The sequence below is a fragment of the Paramormyrops kingsleyae genome, chromosome 9 (assembly GCF_048594095.1).
Source record: "Paramormyrops kingsleyae isolate MSU_618 chromosome 9, PKINGS_0.4, whole genome shotgun sequence".
Taxonomy (NCBI): Eukaryota; Metazoa; Chordata; class Actinopteri; order Osteoglossiformes; family Mormyridae; genus Paramormyrops; species Paramormyrops kingsleyae.
The window spans coordinates 26,066,966-26,087,028 of NC_132805.1; the positions used below are offsets into that span (position 1 = coordinate 26,066,966).

General features: G+C 38.9%; 2 long non-coding RNA genes across 2 annotated transcripts; both read right to left on the reverse strand.

Annotated features, from left to right (window-relative positions):
• Positions 1-100: 100 nt before the first annotated feature.
• On the reverse strand, positions 101-3,535 carry LOC111853310 (uncharacterized). The gene is made up of 4 exons (XR_011992831.1): positions 3,023-3,535; positions 2,238-2,570; positions 1,505-1,804; positions 101-1,097 (listed from the first exon to the last, which is right to left on the reverse strand). It is a non-coding gene; the product is annotated as an uncharacterized lncRNA (long non-coding RNA).
• Positions 3,536-10,241: 6,706 nt separating this feature from the next.
• On the reverse strand, positions 10,242-16,033 carry LOC111853301 (uncharacterized). Its single transcript, XR_011993076.1, has 4 exons — positions 15,691-16,033; positions 14,824-15,156; positions 13,128-13,430; positions 10,242-11,634 (listed from the first exon to the last, which is right to left on the reverse strand). It is a non-coding gene; the product is annotated as an uncharacterized lncRNA (long non-coding RNA).
• Between the last annotated feature and the right edge of the window lie 4,030 nt (positions 16,034-20,063).

Genomic DNA, 20,063 nt, shown 5'->3' on the forward strand with positions numbered 1-20,063 from the left:
CTGTTGCGTTTGACCGGTTCCAAAAATGTTGTTAATGCAATCATATTACTTTATGTCATTGCTGTATGTTGTATGTGTGTATCGCTGTCATCTTAAAATGTACACTTAAAGACCCTGTAAATGACTTAAGATATTAGTCTATTATAATGTATGTAGCTTGAAATAATGCTATAAAGAAACATGAATATTATTCAAATTAGTTATTACAGTTGTTCGTTACGTTAAATTTGAAATAAACAGGTGTAGCATGAAGCATCTGAATTGTTTCATGAGAAGATGTTTTTCTGTCTTTTCGGCTTCTCTTTCCCTCCTCCTATACCCTTCATCTCTTTTTCCGCTTTGCGCTAAAGGTCACACTGTTTGCATGCTGGTATCCTCAGTAACATTTCATCAGCCCTGAAAATAAAGATGACAACGGCTGAGTTGAACATAAGCAGTTTTAATTATTAAAGATTACAATTCATAACAAATACATTGCCCAAAATCCAAGCCCAAGCTGATACATTAATGATATTATGCATTTATAAATTTGCTGTGTTAATACATGTGTCAACAGAATACTACCCAGTACCCCCTTCAAATACAGACACACTGAAGGACTCCCAATCCATCACAGCTGCCTCTTAAATGCTGACAGGCCAAGCAATGCCTCTGGGTTACATGGTTGCATGTAAATTATCACTGCAATTGATGGAGAAGGAAGACAGAGACAGAACAGTCATCACTTTATTATACCATCCATCAACAATCCACCCATCTCTCCATCCTTACATCCATCCATCATCCACCCTTCTAACTGTCTATCCTGCTAATGGTTAATATACCATCAGTGTAATTTCTAAAGGAAAGCCTTCAATGCTAGTTTGCTTATTTCGGTTTTATCACATTGATATAAATGTAGCACATGATGGTTGTTAACCCAGAGCAATGAAAGCAGCTTAATTACAGCATCAGAGCGTTTATCAGGGAATCCCGTGCCTGTGATGTGCGGGATCACTTTGCCTTGTAAAACCACACAACACCAGTGACCATGGTCACCACAAACAGGACCCCACACAGCAGGGACAGGTACAGCAGCCACGGGCAGATCATCGCATCTGAAATGACATTGCAGTTTCAGGAAGGAGCACCTCATTGGATAATATCACTGTCAATCACATTACTGGATAATATCACTGTCAATCACATTATTGGATAATATCACTGTCATTCACGTTATTGGATAATATCACTGTCACTCACACTATTGGATAATATTGCTCTTGCAGGAGGGACAGCTGGACAGCTAATGATATCCTCATACTAATTATAACTCCATGAAGTGACTTTAATGTAAGGTGCATGTAGCTGGATGTTTTACTGGTAAAATACTTGAAGCATGCACTGCCTGTAGTAGATGCTGCTGCATTCATGCCATTACACAGAAATTCATTATAAATTATCTGAGACTAATCATGGTTATAAAATCATAGCAGTTAAGCGGTTACACCCTAAGTGTCTTTACCGCGCTGCAGTGTGACTTCACGTCGTCTTATGTGTCTGTCTTTGCTCTGACTGACACAGGCCACGCGAACAGTCTGCTTTTCCAAAGCATAAGAGATCATTGCAGACCGAACAAAAACACCATGGCTGTCTACGGCTTCCCCCGTCTTGCTGTCCATCAGTGACGTGTCTGTGTCATCTACCATCTCCAAACGTGGCCCATCCCAGTCCAAACCCACATCCCTCATCTCACAGAGTATGTCTGCCGTGCCGTCCGGTTTGTGACCGACAAACAGCTGCAAGTTCGGGTCTCTCCTGGGGTCTGAGACGATGAGACAAAGAAGGGAAATGAAGGGTTTAGTTTGAGGCTCAATTCTACTGAAAAACACTTTGAAGGACCCGTGGAATAGTCTAGTTTTTGTGTACTGAGACTGTGACACTCAATGAAGGTGAAGGAAGGCATTACATTAACGGTGGCCAATCTTATCCGCAAAGGGCCGGTGTGTATGCGGGTTTTTGCTGCAGCTTCCTAATTATATTACTAATTAGAGGACTGATTGGCTGAGGAGTCCTCACACCTGGGTTTGAACAGCTGACCTAAAGGTTACCCCAAAAACCTGCATACACATCGGCCCTTTGCGGATAAGATTGGCCACCGCTACAGTACACGAAAAACTAGACCAGCCCGTAGGTATATCTAAGGTTTTTTTTAATAAAACCCTTAATTTTACGGACCTGACCCATTTGACACTTACCTGTTACAGTTGCAACAGTGATCGACCCAAGGAAGATTTTTTCAATATCGTGCACAGCTGAGAAATATTGTCCAGAATCTTTAAATGTCACATTCCTGATAGTAAGAGAGACTTTGCGGGAGCCGTCATGTATCTGTCCGCTGTATCGGTCACGATTTGTGGTGTAGGAGCTGAAATAAGCCTTGAGCTCTACCCGACCATCCGGCATAATTCTGTACCAGCTACCATGCAAAAAGGCACCAAAATCAACTTTGTAGCTGCTTTCGAAGGTCACATTACCCCCAGATATCCCGAAAACGACCGGAACTTTGTCCCCCAAAACATCGAGGAAGACTGAAAAACATAAAAATATAATTAATCAGTTTCCACTAACAATCCATATTTTGCAAAGCTATTGAATAAATAGTAATAAAATAAGCCTAATAAATTTAAATACTTTGAAATTCGATGTATGTAAAACTTTATTTTATCTATACATGGAAAAAAATAGGCTTATGTCAGTAATGTTTATATAAAATTAATACGTACTATTCTGATGGATAAATTAGGTTTCAATGGTAACTGGAAATGGAAACGCAGAATGCTCTGTATCATAATTTATTACTACAATAGGGCTGTAATTCGGATAATAATAATCAGCAATGTTTATAATAATAAAGAAATACCACAACTGAACAATAATAGTAGGCCTCGCCAAAACGGAATGAACTATAATAAAAAAAACACAGGCAGAGGCATTTACAGCAGTGCTAAAATACAAAACCATACAAAATCAACATACTTACAACCGGTAGTAAAGATGACGAGCCAAGTGACGCTAAATGAAGCCATTCTGTGTAAATTTCGATACACGTTTACGATGCGATGTATAGGCTACATATTAATGTTGTATTTCGCCTAAATAAAGAATATTCAGATTACTGTTAAATACGATTACAGGTTGTCCTGCAAATACAACTGTGCCCACGAAAGGGTTCGCTGATCCCTTTTGCCTGTAAAATTTTGTTGCGAATATTTTGGGGTAATTATTAAAGTTTCAGTAGGCCTGCTTCTCACTGGCAATAAAAAGCGTCATATCCGAATAATCAGCATCACGTCCAAGTCCGGGAAAGTCAATGGTGCCCACTGTGCAGGTACTTTGAGAGTCACAGGGCGCGTGTGTGCCGCTTAAAGGTGCGTCTTTCTGCAGCAGAAAACCAGCATGCGATCTACCGAGCTTAGCACTGAATTTTCCGTTGGTATAGGCTATTACTGCTGCAAGATTGTTTGAGGTGGTTTCGAGTCTACCGTACACAGCCAGTCGGGTGTATATTTCTCAGAAACGTTTGGCCATTACGCCCACTTATCAGGGTTAAGCATCAGTTAAATTTAACCTGTGGTTTCTACAGTGCGTCGTGGATGTAAAAAAAATGAAAGGGTTAGTTGTACACAGCAGTGTGATTATCCACAGTGTCAGTTTATGAACATTTTCACAGGTTCTTCGGATATTCACGAAATGGAGAAATGTTACAGACAACTACAATATGAGGCTTATAAACGAGGTTATTGTTATCGCACGACCATGACGAGTTTGAGCCTTTATAGATTAGACCAGTGGTTCTCAATCTTTTTACACCCTGACCCAAATTTTTACCATGTCAGCTGTTTCAACCCTACATAAAGTATAGGTTAAATTTAACACAATGGTCCAGAGCACAGTGCACTTTACACCAATCAACGCCTATCGTCCAAATCTGATTGAATGTGCAAGTGAATTTTAAATTAAACATCTGTGGTTTGGCTTCTTGGTTTGGTTGAGTGTTTTGCGTTAAGCATTCGCAGACCCAAGACCGTTTTATACAGATTAATTCTAGGATTGGGGCAGGGAAATCTGATCGTGAACCATCATGTACAGCATATTGTAGCTTGCTGGTTTTAAAATGCTTACATTTCCAACTCTGCCTCGCGACCATCCCTTAAATTTGGGTGGTGAGCCACGGGTTGAGAATCGCTGGGTTAGAAGATGGATGGATGGAAATATATTTTTTTTCCTGAGTGGTAGGCGGATGCCGTTTATTTTTAAAATCTAAATTGTTTTATTAGTTTCTTTAATTTCACTAGTATATTAAATTAATTAGAGCGCCACAATTTTGCATATTTATTTAGGCTATTTATATGTTTATGACATATAGATTTTACACTATGCTTATTAGGATGAATGTCGCATGTGTCCGCCTCGGTAAAAACTGCCGGCCGCGGGGGGTCATTTGCCGAGGACAAACTGCAGTGATGGGCCCGAGGACGGGTGCCCCAACCTCCCGCCTACTCCGCTAATGGGTACTGCTGAGAGTCACCCAGCCGGTGGTCAGTTAAGGACCAGACCGACAAAAATCATCTTAAATAAAACTCTTTTACTTTTCCTCACAATTGCAAACGTATATTTACAAAAATGATGGAAAAAATAATTAAAAATTAAACATACATAAAAAATAAATACATAAAGATCAAAAGCAAACCGATACAGAAATAATTACAGAATATTGCGTGACAGTTTATGTGTCAAATTATTACGCAGAACCCAGCGCTCAGACTCCCCATCAGTCTCACCAATTCTGTCCCATGACCGGTGAAACGCTCTTCCTGAGGGGTGGCGGCTCCACCCCCTGGGAGCATACCAACTCATAATAATCAATTAACAAAATCTCAAAAATAAACACAACAACGACGCATAAAACTCCACTGAAGAAATTGTTATTCTCAAATAATTTCCAACACAGATAAAACAGAACAAATTAAAACAAGTTAAATTAACACTGAATAGGGCCACGCGACATCCCCACTGCGACCCCCTTTGTTGGTGGTATGACTCCCCTCTTCCGCGGGGAAATACCTGCCGCTTTATTTAACGATGTGTCATTGCTACTGTTCGCAGGCCTTGGGTTCGTGAAAATTTCTTTTACCAGCTTTGTCTTTTAATGGAGCATATCAAACCAGGAAGCAAATATCTACTTAACTTATCAATCTTATCCCTCGGCGGTGCTTGTTTCTTACATAATTTGTGTATTGATATTGCCAGCATGAACATTGACACAATTAAGTGACTGATATTAAACATACTACTTAACTGAACTATTAGAGTTTTATTTTTGTTGTTGAAAAATCCTAATTGCATTGGAATAACAGAGTATCATGATATTTACATATGTACCTGGAGCGTCGCTAGAGATTTATGAAGTGGGACACTGGGGGGGGGGGGGAGGGGGGTCTGATTTTTATGGAAATGAATGAGAACGAACTATTTAAACAATTTTATTTTTCTGCGGGGGGCGGGGGGCGGGTGAGGAACAGCACTAGCGACGCCCCTGATAGTTGAGTCAGTAATCTTCTTAACTTATCGTAACTTTTCATTCATAGCCCATACGGGTCAGTCATGTTTACTCAGGGCGTCATATAGTAGCATCGTCATATAGTAGCATACCACGTGCAGGGTTTTGGGTTGGATCCTGTGGGATTCAATAGAATTATAAAGAACATACAATAAATAGAGGAAAAGGAGAATGTAGCTTAAAGCCGGGCATGATGAAAGGGGGGGGGGGGGTTCATTCTAAAAAATGCAGTTAATGCAGTTAACTGACTGGCGCCGGCAGGGCAAGGCTACCTCATCGAGACCGATAGAGGAAGCAGACAGAAAACGTAAGCAGCCCTTACATATCTGTAGCCTTCCACAAGGACAAGTACTAACCGACTAACTAGAGCAAGTGTCAAACATGTGGTTGTCACGTAGACGGAAGGTACCGAGAGGGGGGGGGGGGGGAAATGCCCGAAGGGCTTTAAAAGGGATACAGCTGATACATATGGCAGAGCTCCCTCCTGTACATGCTGAATGTATGTCAGATGGTCGCTCCCTGATTGCAATCTGTCAGAGAATAAACCGGTGATTTGCAACTTCTCCCCGTGTCAGCTGTGAATCTCTTCTCATCCACGGACCCGGTGGAGACGGCGTACCCCAACAGTCCCAACATCGAGTTAGTTTACATACTCTGGTTCAGTCCAAAACAGCCTCTAGTGCAGGGGTCACCAACATGGATGGTAAATTAATCGATACACCCACGGACGCCTATAGTTCCCAATCCGATTACCATACTGTCATCAATACCCCCGGAGTCTAAATGGCTTACAGTGATTGTTTTGGCAAATGCTTTCTTCTCTGTTCCCATTCAGCCAGATTCCCAATATTGGTTTGCACACACATTTAATGGGAAAAGGTACACCTGGACATTTATGCCACAAGGCAATACTGCATCACCAAGCGTGTATGCTCAGGAGGTAGGGAAGAATCTGGAATGTTTCTCTCACCCAGGGGGGGAGTACATTGGTGCAGTATGTGGATGATTTTTATTTATTTATTTATTTATTTATTTTAAATCCACCGCCACCACCCCCCTTGTCAGAAGACAACTTTATATTTATTTCCAATTATGTATAAACAGAGATTTCTCCAGACAGGCCCACATCCACCACATCCCTAATATTGTGATAGCCGTATTATTGTGAAGTAAGGGGTAAGCAGTAACAAGCACAATATCTGACGGCAAGTTGAACAGAATTAAACTGATTATATAGATGGATGCGGACGGGCAGGCGAATGGACAGACAGATAGAGACGACAGACAGAGACATTAACAACCATACAGACAGGCAAATCAACAGACGGCCGAACAGACAAATAGACAGCCTGACTAACAGGTAAACGGTAGACAGGCAAAGGCATACATATAGACAGGCAAATATACAGTTATTTAGTGTATTTTATTATAATATAGAGGTCTACAGAGAAGACTGGTTGCTGTTCGTGAGGAGGGAGAAAGAGAGAGAAAGAGAGGAAGGGAAAGAGATAGAGAGGGAGAGAGAGTGAAGTTATATGTATTAGGATAATGACCAGGAAAAGAGGGGGGGTGCAGAAGATGAGAATAGGTGTTGTAAGGAGTATAAGTGATTCAGTTATTACTGAGTTGAAGAAAAGTTATGAATGGATTCCAGATGTCCGTAAAGTCTTTGAAGACTGATGTATTATTCTTCTTTTGAGCTGAAAGTTCTTCTATAAGGATGTCTTCTGAAATTAGGTTGATCCAATGATTTATGTGACAAGAATTCCTAGATTTCCAGTTTTGAAAGACTATTTTAGAGTATAGTTAGAGAGACAAGTCCTGGGTGTTTCATTTTCTGTGGAATACGGATAGAAGTGGTGTGTCCTAGAAGGCAAAGTGAGGGGGAAAGCGGGATTCTACAGTCCAAGATGGTAGAGAGCGTCTCTATGACTGAAGTCCATAGATGGTTGACTGGCTGACAAGTCCAAGTAGTACCATTTTAAATAGTTTACCTTGAGTGATGTGAGTCCTATGTATGGGACCTATGTATGAGTCCTTATTGTATAAGTTGCAGGTTAGTGTTAGAGGTCATGGAGAGTATATTTTTGCAGATATTTGTATGTGAATGATTTGTTGTGTGCAGAGACAAGAGAAGGTTGTGAAAGGGACACGAGAACGTTGTTGGTGTTCCTCGCAGAGAATGGACATAAGGCCTCTAAAAGCAAGCTGCAGCTGGTAAGATCTGAAGTGCACTATCTGTGACATGTCCTGAACTCCCAGGGTAGGAAACTGGGAGCCAAAAGGGTGGAAGCTATCGCCCAGGCAACAAGACCTGTGACTAAAAGGCAAATGATGAAGTGGATGGGCATGATTGGCTACTGTTGTCCATGGATACAGGATTTTGCCACAAGGGCCCAGCCCTGCAAGACCTGATGCATGGTAAGGGACTGGGACCCCACGATGAGTTAGAATGGACAGATGAATGTGAGCGGGCATTCACTGATCTGAAGCAGGCACTGTGTGAGGCCTCGGCACTGAGGGTCCCAAATAACAAACACCTGTTCCAATTGTGTTTATGAGAGAGGAGGATTCATGCCTGCTGTTTGGGGCAGGAACATGGAGGCCGATTTAGACCGATAGCATACTATTCCAGAAAATTAGATGCTGTCGTGTGCTCTCTCCCTGCGTGTCTTCGAGCTGTGGCAGCCGCTGCTGAGGCTGTTTTGATGTCATCAGATCTAGTGCAGATGCATCCTCTCTAAGTCTGTACTTCTCATGCAGTGCATGCCATTCTGACCCAAGCGTAAACTTCTCATCTGACTGCTGCTAGACTGACGCATTATCAGAATGTTCTGTTGACTTTAGCAAATGTTACGATAGAAAGGTGTGGTACAGTAAATCCAACCACACTACTTCCCAGTGAAATGGAAGTAGATGATCATTACTGCATTGAGGTAACTCAGGCATTGGCAAAACCTAGAGAGGACTTAGAGGAGGATCATTTAACAGAGGGAGACTCAGTTCCTGTGGATGGGTGCTCACTTCGGCTGGAGAATGGAGAGCCCTCCACATCATACGATTGTCAGACCAAATGGGGACCTAATAGAAGGAGGAAAGTTGCCAAAAACGTGGTCCACTCAGGCAGCTCAGTTGTTTGCTCTGACCCAGGCCTGCAGGAAAATGAAGGACCACAAAGTAGCTATGTTTACAGACTCAAGGTATGCATTTGGAGTCTGTCTCGACCACGGAGCACTATGGAAGCAGAGAGGATTCCTCACAAGTTCAGGCAAACCTATTCAACATCATTCACTCGTGCAGGATCTCCTCCAAGCTATTCAACTACAGAAACAATTGGCCATAGTGAAATGAAAAGCACACACTAAATAGACAGATGTAGTGAGTATGGGAAATGACTGGGCCACAGACCCAGAGGCCCCAGTTAAATTGATAGTGAGCGCTGCTGCTAACCCCACTGACCTTTCTCATCTACAGACAGGGGCAACACCAGAGGAGAATTTTTTTAACAAAATTGTATCAAAGGGGGGAGCGTGGAAGAAAAATCAAACATTATGCAAATCATATATTAATTCAATCAGTAATTGATAATGAAACTCATGATAACGCTGATTCAAATATGATAATTGTAATGATTAACTTTTGCCTTGAGACTTTTAATATACTAAGCATATAATATAAGCTTGCTTAAATAGTAGGCTTTCATTTAGATAAAGGAAACTAACATATTTTGGCATAAGAGCTTGTTTTTGGCTTCAGAATGAATAAGCTACAACTTATCCAACAGAGAGATCACAGCTATATTACTTCTAAATAATATTTTAAAATACCTTGTTTAAATTTAATTATTTAATTTTATACACATCCTCGAATAGTACCCCCTCCAAATACAGACACATTGAGGGACCCCCAATCCATCACAGCTGCCTCTTAAATGCTGACAGGCCAAGCAATGCCTCTTGGTTACATGGTACTGACTTGATTCAAGAAGTAAGGCTGCTGTAGTAAACAGTTATAAGAAAAGTGTCTATATTGGGAATCAAGATTGGGGAAAAGAAAACTAAAGGAACGTATGGAGAAGTGAGACAAATGTGTTTTGAAGGAGGTGATGTAATCACAAAAGTGATCATGAAAAGGTCAAATTGTTTTTACCTGATAATGTATTGAGCTTAACAGAAGTAACTGGTGTCTGCAGATATTTGACCCCTATCTCCCTAAACTGTCTGTAAGCTGTCACATTTTTTGGCTATAAAAGATGTATGCACTTGTTGTTCGGGGAGCAGATCACGAGACGCATGAAAGACTGCTGAGTGTCTGTTCCCCCAAGGCTTTGTGGTAATAAAGTGTTGTCAGACTCTTAAACAAATCGATTCAGCAAAATTTCTACCACACCATCAACAGACATGCTTGTGTATGGAAACCAAGGACAATTATGCTGATAATGACTGATTTAAGAGTTAAAAAGTCACAAAGATTCTTATATTAACATTAGTGCTGTAAAACTATTACAATTTTTAATCAGATTAATCACAGGGTTGCTGTGGATTAATTTCGATTAATCACGATTAAATATCATTCATTTTTTATCTATATTAATCACATATAATTTTGCATGAGCAAACAGACTCAAGAAAAAAGGGAATATATATGCACTTAACATGTTTATTGAACATCATGAACATCTTGAACAGATAAGTTGGACGGTAGGCCTATAGCGTGTGCGACCGATTTAATGAGCCACAAATGAGAAGTAGTGCTTAAACAGTAAAAAACTACAACTTTCCCTTCTGTTGATAAAGGCATCTTGGATACTGAACTCGAGATCCTCTGTGCTGCTCCGAGATATTTCTCGGATCTCCGAGAAACGGGAGTGCATGTCGTCACTTCCGGCTTCAAAACTCCGGAATCCGACTCGGAATACGAGTTCCGAGGGCAAGTGGAACGCACTAAAACTGCCCGAAATGGGTTGACAGAGACATTTCAGGGATTTTGAATCATTCTGCACTGCAGATGGGTTAATTGCGTTAAAAATTTAAATCAGATTAATCATGATGATGGATTAATCCGCGTTAACCCGTTAATTTTGACAGCCCTAATTAACATGTTTAATAAAACATTAAAACACATTAATATAAAACTGTTATTAGGCTGTCGGAACAACCTGTGCGGTTACAGGAAAATAATCAATACCCACGTGACGTCTCTGGTCTGGCTACGGTATAAATATAAGCGTTAGGCGATTAATGCGCGATGATGATACTGACATCGCGCAAACCTCTTATAAAATGAGACATCACTCATTGCTGCAAAAGAATAACTTTTAAAAACTGCGTTGAAATTAAAGTGAAGAGGTTCAGCAGCATATATCAGTTATTATGCCTTGGGCGGCTGTCTTTATTTTAGCGACGCGTTCACCTTCAGAATGAATAAACTACAACTTATCCAACAGATAGATCACAGCTAACTATATTACTGCTAAATTATATTTTAAAATACCTTGTTCAATTTAATTTAATTTAATTTTATATACATCCTCGAAAAGTACCCCCTCCAAATACTGACACACTGAGGGACCCCCAATCCATCACAGCTGCCTCTTAAATGCTGACAGGCCAAGCAATGCCTCTTGGTTACATGGTCAGAGACAGAACAGTCATCACTTTATTATACCATCCATCCACGATCCACCCATCTCTCCATCCTTAGATCCATCCATCCATCATCCATCCTTTAACTGTTTATCCTGCTAATGGTTAATATACCATCAGTGTAATTTCTAAAGGAAAGCCTTCAATGCTAGTTTGCTTATTTCGGTTTTATCACATTGATATAAATGTAGCACATGATGGTTGTTAACCCGGAGCAATGAAAGCAGCTTAATTACAGCATCAGAGCGTTTATCAGGGAATCCCGTGCCTGTGATGTGCGGGATCACTTTGCCTTGTAAAACCACACAACACCAGTGACCATGGTCACCACAAACAGGACCCCACACAGCAGGGACAGGTACAGCAGCCACGGGCAGATCATCGCATCTGAAATGACATTGCAGTTTCAGGAAGGAGCACCTCATTGGATAATATCACTGTCAATCACATTATTGAATAACGTCACTGTCACGTTACTGGATAATATCACTGTCACTCACAGTGTTAGATAATATCACTGTCACATTACTGTCACTCAAAGTATTAGATATCACTGTCACTTTACTGGATAATATCACTGTCATTCACAATATTGGATAACTCGCAGTATCAGATAATACTGCTCCAGCACAGGGGTCTCAAAATACTGGCCTGCAGGCTACATATGGCCCGCAACATGTTTTTATTTTACTATTACTTTACTAATGTTTCTCTAATCTGGCCCTGAAATCAGTCTTTACAAGCGTATTTCAAAGCTGTACTAATGCTGAAACTTTTATCGGTTTCATGGTAAAATCCCAGACGCTTAGTATTACATTTAATTATCATTAAGACTTGCTAATAGTTTGTCAATAATGTAAACTGAAGCTTTACATGTTGTCAATAGTGTAGTGAAGCGGCACTTTTTTGCCTCAGCCTTAGAGCTTGTTTAATACCCATTTGCTAAGAATGAATTCTGTATATGTTTGTATTTATATATTCTTGAAACAGAACAGTTTAGGCCAGTTTCCTTCATCTTTATGAATTGTCCGGCGTAAGTACAATGTGACGGTATTGTTTGAAAATCTCACGCCAGACAGCTTAAAAAGTGAGTAGGGCTGCTACATATCTGTGATTTTCAATATAGAACTTGGTGAAATGATTGCAGTTTGTGTATCAGTACTTTTTAAACATTTTCAGAATGTTTTATTTGTACCGTGATAATACCGATGAGCACATTTGTGATGGAGCTTACAGACTAACAGTGCAGCACTGACCTCAAAGCAAAGCCGAGAGACGCCAACAGAAACCCAGACATGATTGCACAATTTCTGAGAGAGTTACCCTCTTCTTTGCTAGAGTTGTCCAAACAGTTCAAGCGGGTAATGCGTCTGTTTATAAGTACAAATCTCAGATCTGGGCTGCCTGATGGCCTTGTCCACTGTCAACTCCCTCACTGCAAATGTCACTCATCTTACTCAGCAGGAGCACTAGGCCACCAGAATGTCCTGAATATTATTAATAACTGTATAAATGTAAAATTTCAAGCTGAAAAAGATAGGACGCTTTCTTTTTTGCATGTGATTTCTCACTTGCCTCACTTGGCCAGTGGCCCCCTGGTCATTGAGAGTTGAGGGACAGCTGGACAGCTAATGATATCCTCATACTAATTATGACTTCATAAAGTGATTTTAATGTAAGGTGCATGTAGTTGGATGTTTTACTGGTAAAATACCATCTATTGATACTTGAAGCATGCACTGCCTGTAGTAGATGCTGCTGCACTCATTCCATTAGGCAGAAATTTATTATAAATAATCTGAGACGAATGCCCAACTTCACACACTAATGATGCTTATAAAATCACAGCAGTTAAGCGGTTACACTCTAAGTGTCCTTACCGCGCTGCAGTGTGACTTCACGTCGTCTTACTGTCTGTCTGTCTTTGGTCTGACTGACACAGGCCACGCGAACAGTCTGCTTTTCCAAAGCATAAGAGATCATTGCAGATCGAACAAAAACATTGTGGTTGTCTACGGCTTCCCCCGTCTTGCTGTCCATCAGTGACGTGTCTGTGTCATCTACCATCTCCAAATGCGGCCCATCCCAGTCCAAACCCACGTCCCTCATCTCACAGAGTATGTCGACCCTGCCGTCCGGTTTGTGACTGACCAACAGCTGCAAGTTCGGGTCTCTCCTGGGGTCTGAGACGATGAGACAAAGGAGGGAAGTGAAGGGTTTAGTTGGAGGCTCATTTCAAGCAAGAATTGAATTGCAGTGACATTTAATGGCATTTAAATTCGGTTGCAATGGAATTTAGTGATGAAATGAAGAACTAAACAAGTTTATGGTATAGCTATCAGGGTTATTTATGTGTTATTTACACAAAAGGCATAATAAAACACCAAATTCTGAACTTCCTGCTCTGACCCTCTTATTTACCCCTATATCCTCCTGAGACCCAAGGAAAAAAGTGTCATTCAATTGTAGGTTATTTGTCTTTGGAGGAAATAAGACATCTTACAATTTAGATTTTTTCAAATTTATTCTTATTTTAATTTCACAGCATGTCCTCTTTAGTGCACAACAAGAATAAATAAGTTTCCCAACATCAGTGAAAAAATAAATGCAAAAATACAATGTCCACTACAATGGACATAAATGAATAGGTCGGGTCTCAGGAGGATATAACCTGTGTACTGACTGTTTATACGTCTCGTTTAGGAAAGTTATCTCTGAATTTATGCTTTTCAGAATGAGTCTTGAAAGCTATAGAGAGGCGTAATCTGCCCTAAATTATATCATTGGGTGGGTGACACAATTTGTATAATTCTAGGTTTATTTAAGGTGATATTTAACAAAATCTTTTAAAAGTATAGCCGATCAAAGAAGTATACTTTGTAGATCAAGTTATAAATATGAATCATGGTAGTATAATTATAGAAAGAAGCTAATTCTGATCTGGACCATATTCACGAGTCATATTTTACATTCTGAGGGATTATTTTTTAAATAATTAACTGCGAAATTCAAACTTTACAATGAAATCAATGCTGACGGCCGCCTTTTTTAGCGAATTACCCCTTTTCAATCGCTAATTACAAATATTATGCCAAACTCACGCATTTCAATTTTTTCGTGTTCCAACCCTGTTGACCTATAACAGCATTAACGACCCATATTTTCTTATTGTAAAACGAATAAATATTACAAGGAGGCCTCAAAGTCAAAGGGCTTAACTTTCGTTCATTTCTTTTTCCCGTATATTGTGTCATTTACGACTTTTAACCACTTTCATTTATTTTAACCTGTATCATAATGATTTTCATTGCAATTTTTGATGTGAGTTAATGACAGATTTGTATTACAATATTTCTTATTTGAGGATATCGTGTGAGTTAATTAAGTTACGAGTAACGTTGCGATTGTAATGGCAGTTTTACACCTTAAGCTCAGTGAGGCACTAGGAAGGCGTCAGACGGTCCGAATACACCAAAAAACGGACTATTTCATTGGTTGGTCTCAAGGTTTTTAGTATAATCCCTCAATTTCATGCCCTAGACATACACCTTGTGCCCCGATTGTTTCCAGACTTACCTAATACAGTCAGAAGAGTTACTGACCCTGTGGATATTTTTTGACCTTCATGCACCGCTGGGAAATATTGTCCAGAATCTTTAAATGTCACATTTCTGATAGTAAGAGAGACTTCGGTGGTGCCATCGGGTATCTGTCCGCTGTATCGGCCAAGCTCTGTGCTGTAGGAGCTAAAATAAGCAATGAGCTCTACCCGACCATCTGGCATAATTCGGTACCAGCTAACACGCAAAAAAACGCCCGAAATTTCCTTGTAGGTGCTTCGGAGGGTCACATTGCTCCCAGATATCCCGAAAACCATCGGGATGTCGTCCGCCGAAACTTTGATAATGACTGAAAAGCAGGAAAATATAATAGATCAGTTTCAATTAACATACTGTGTGTCGTAAAACTTTAGTAATAAAATATAAGTAGTCTATTAAAAATTATTGATCTCATTATATATAAATAACAAAATAAATACATTTAAAAACGCTGAAATCAATTATCCGTATATATGGTATAAACCTTTATTTTATACAATGCGTGGAATGTGTCAGGAATGTTGATACAAAATTAAAATGCACTAATCTGATGGATAAATTAGACTTAAATGCATGGTAACTAGAAAAGAAAACGTAAAATGGTCGCTTTAATAATGCGTTAGTGCAATAAGGCTGTAATTCGGATAACAAAAATTACCAGTACTTATAATGAAAAATACCACAATAATAGAAACGAATTCATAAATAAATAGGCCTAAACAATATAAATAAATGACTAGTCAGACAAACAAATAGCCTAAACATGATAGTAGTAGATAGTAGAAAAAATAAATATGATAGTAGAATTAATGACATATCCAAAATAGAAATTCAAGATACTCACAAATAGTAGTAAAGATGATGAACCCGGCGACGCGAAATGAAACCATACTGTCAAAAAATATTAATTTTATAATATAATTTTTGTTTTATTACTTAGTGAATATTCAGAATACAAAAGAAAAATCAAAGTCACAGGTTGTCTGTGAAAGTAGCCTATGACTCTGCGCTAGAATGAGTTCGCTGATCCCTTTTGCCTGTGAAATTTTGTTGCGAATATTTTGGGGTAATTATTAAAGTTTCAGTAGGCCTACTTCTCACTGAAAATAAAAATCGTTATGTCCGAATAATCAGCATCACGTCCGAGTCCGGGAAAGTCAATGGTGCCCACTGTGCATGCAGGTACTTTGAGAGTCACAGGCGTGTGTGTGTCGCTTAAAGGTGCGTCTTTCAGCAGCAGCAAACCTGCATGCGATCTACCGCGCTTAGCACTGAATTTTCCGTTGGTAGGTTATTACTGCTGCAAGATTGTTTGAGGTGGTTTCGAGTCTACCGTACACAGCCAGTCGGATGTGCATTTCTCAGAAACCTTTGGCCATTACGCCCACTTATCTGGGTGAAGCATATTCTTAAATTCATATGTGGTTTCTACAGTCCGCCATACATGTAAAAAAAAAGTTCAAAAGTTAGTTGTAAATAGCAGTGTCATTTCCACAGAGGTTTGTTTGTCAAAAGCAATAGGTGTCCGCTTGTTTGAACATTTTAACAAGCTAATATTGCTCTTTATAACACAGTGCATATATCTTCGAATGTTCAAAAGTTGCAGATGAGGGGACACGGCTATGAATGAAGAAATATCTGAAAGACATTTTTATAATACCGTGGAGATTATATGCCGTTTATTGATGAATCAATAATGATTATTCAGATAGGCCTGTTTTTGATTGTGCTTTACTTGTCATATCAGTAACTCGGTTCCATTGTCACGTAGGGTGAGTTCATCAAACCCTAAGCTACTTAAGAAAAAAAAAACAACCAATGAAAACAAACACTGCTAAAATTATGCTACAATATGATTTGGTCTTCAACAAATGTTTTCATTCATGTATTTGTTTATGATTGTGTTCAGAATTTCAAGAAACGCTGTGTGTAGCGTAACCGCACGGATGCAAGTGCATAGACCGAAAACGAAATGACTCTTTCGAAAGATATGGCTGCTATAGGCATATAATGGGGAATATTGTTTAAGATGTTGTGTTTTAGTAAAAGAGGGCTGGAGATTATTTTAAAAATAAAGCACATTTTGGAAAAAATATATTAGTTTTTTGTTTGCTTTTGTCTTTAGTGCTGTCCTACTTTTGCTGAAGGTGCTAGTAAAAGTGGGACAGTACTTTTAAGGTAAAATGGGACACATTTTTACATGCAAATAATGTGGCTAGATCGAGGTACCCAAATCGTCCATCGCGATCTAGCAGTGTAAAATGATAATACTTTATTTCATTGGTGGCGAACAGGTCAATCGCGATCGGGAACCACACGGCCCAAAGGTCGGCAAAATATACCAAGGGATGTTTCATGTAGATTTAAAGACACTCGTGAAGTGAAAAAGAAAACAATTACTTATTTGAAGTAGATGGATCTTGCGAACAAAATGTTACAATGAATTTATTTATGGTTTGTTTTCTTGGTCAATAAAATATCGTGCAATTAAAGTATATGTTGCCTCTACACAAAAAAACACTGTCCAGTTTGCAGAAGAGTTTTCCCACTTAACCCGAACCAGCTCATCAAGAAATGAAAGGTTCCTCTCTATATATGTTTTATCCCATTTAAATTGTTTAAATGTCCACAAAAAAACTTTCTAATGCAGCTAATAGAAAAAATGTTAGTTTGAGCAAACGGCTTTCATTAGATTTTTCTAAACCATTTACCAAAAAGAGTCCCACTTTTGCATATAGTTCACCCCATATAAATAGCAATATCCCCAAGCAGGAAGCAGGAAAATATGTCAGTAGAGACATTTTCTGAAATAATTACTCTCAGCAGTGCTAGATTGACCAGCTGGCATACTGTGCGTTTTCCTTGGGGCCGACGGGTAAGTGTCCCGGCAAAGTGTATCGTGGAGCCGCGGAAACCCAGAACCGATTTTTTAATTCCATCAGTCCAGCTGTTACTGACAGCACTTTGTGTCCAACCTATACACAAGACGAAAAAAACACTTGCATTTTCACATTGCATGCCAAAGGTTCTGGTTGATCCATTACTTTTTAAAGACTATAGCCTCACTCAAAAAAATGATTATGCCAATAACTTAGACTTTATGTATTTTAATTACATGACAATTTTCCAAGTAATTTTATTACATAAGTTTATTGTAAACGGTCTTGTTTATATCATGTTGAGTATACTTAAGTAAATTAAATAAACTTAATGTAAATTCCTATGTAAACTTTGTGCAATAATTATACACATATAAGGGTTATTTAAAACCTCACCTTAACATTACTTAATCATTGTGTGTTGCACATAGAGTTAATGTGAAATTTTACATTAGCCTTATGTGTTTACATGTAATTATTGAGTTAAGAACATTTATATAAAACTTAAGTGTTTATATGTAGTTATTGAGTAAAGTTAATGTATGTTTTTATGAACCTTATTTTCCCATCTCCTGTAATAAATCACAAAAAGACATTCACAGTTCTGCACCATTATCGCCAGATTTATCAAAAACAATTAAAAAACACATTTTTCCAAGTACAGTAAACCCAACAGTACAAATGTAACAGCACAAAGCTTTCTTGGCATATGGTAAAATAGGTAATCAAATAAACTTATATGAAATATTATAAATCTGGAAAACAAAACACTGACATTTTTGGCAAATACAATAAACATAGACAGATAGGATAGAACAGATCCTAGCAGCCCAACTGTCCAGTGCTTTCCCTGTGAGCACTTACTGCAGCATCTTGATTTTAAGCATTTGAACCTTTGGGGACAGTTTGTTGCCATCTGAGTCCATCAACACTTTCTGGAAGAACTCAAATGTGTATTTAAGTTCCTGGGCATAGCTCAGGTTGAGTAGGTAAATAACATGACACCCAGAGGAAATGCTTCTCAGTTTACTAAGCAGCTCCACACCCTAAGTCACCACTCCGGCATAATCTGGTTTATCCTCTTCAGCAGCACCTTCACTGCGAATCACAGAAATCCTCATGGTGGTCTGAAAGGTCTCTCTCTTACTGTAGCTTCCTCACCACTGACACCCTAATAGTGGAAAAAATGAACATGGACATAGAGAAAACAAGCAAACATAACACACAAAACAAATATATTACAGGTTAAATCTTAAAATCTCACAGTAAAATGGTACTAGCGACCAAGTAATCCTTGATGAGCGTGTTGCTAGACACATAGACTTCTAATGACACAGTCTGTAACTGTCGCTAAGATGGTTATTTTAATTTTTTTTTTTTTTTGTTGGTTTGATTTAATATAGAAGGTTACTGTGATAAATGTATATCAGTGCCCTCTGCTGACTGTTTAATTGATCTGGGTTAACCTTTGATCATGTGACTGAATTGGGTAAGAGTGAATGCACTCTGGGAGATTCATGGAGTCGGCTTGTGGGGAAGCTGGTCACTGCAGAACCGGTAATAACTCCTAAACATTTGGTCAGAAGGCACACACGGTAATTTCTATTTATTGTATTTACTTGTTGTCTTGTGTTGGAAAGTTTGTTTGTAATTGTGGTGATATGTGAGCTGCTGTTTAACGGTAATATTGTGGATCCTTTATGATTGTAAGATTAAATGTAATGTAGGAATTTAGTAATATGTTTATTTTATAGTTTTTCACGGTGTTAAAGAAGAATAAAGACGGAATAACTTCAACATCAGTCGGGCGTATGTTTTCTGCACCAAATGAAGAACCTTGGGAGCTGTTATACAATCCCTCTTGAGTTTAATGCACTCACTCTGCAAAAGAAGGCATATAAAATGACATTTTTTTATATTTTCCAGCACACTGTCCATAAAAATTATTCTCACACCAGTAATTGCGTTTTGACAGTTGACTAAAGAGAGGCGGCAAGTTGGTAAACAGAAGTACTATGAGCTATAAGACTGAGATGAGAGTGTTTACACACCTATAGCTGAAGTTCAAGTCTGGACTAAAAGAAAAGAAATGACAATACAGATTGCTGACAAAATACATTGTGCTTAAATCAGTGGTCCCTAGAAAAATGTTTTATTTTGCTTAATAATGTAAAAGTGTAACGTTACTCAGCAAAATTGCAGAGAAGACACGTGCTAAGGTGACAAAAATGTTTTAGTAATATATAAGCTACATCATAAATGACACAGACATATTAACACAAAAAAGACAAGAATTAAACTCACACCCGTCTGTTTCAGCCAAAATCATGTCCGACAT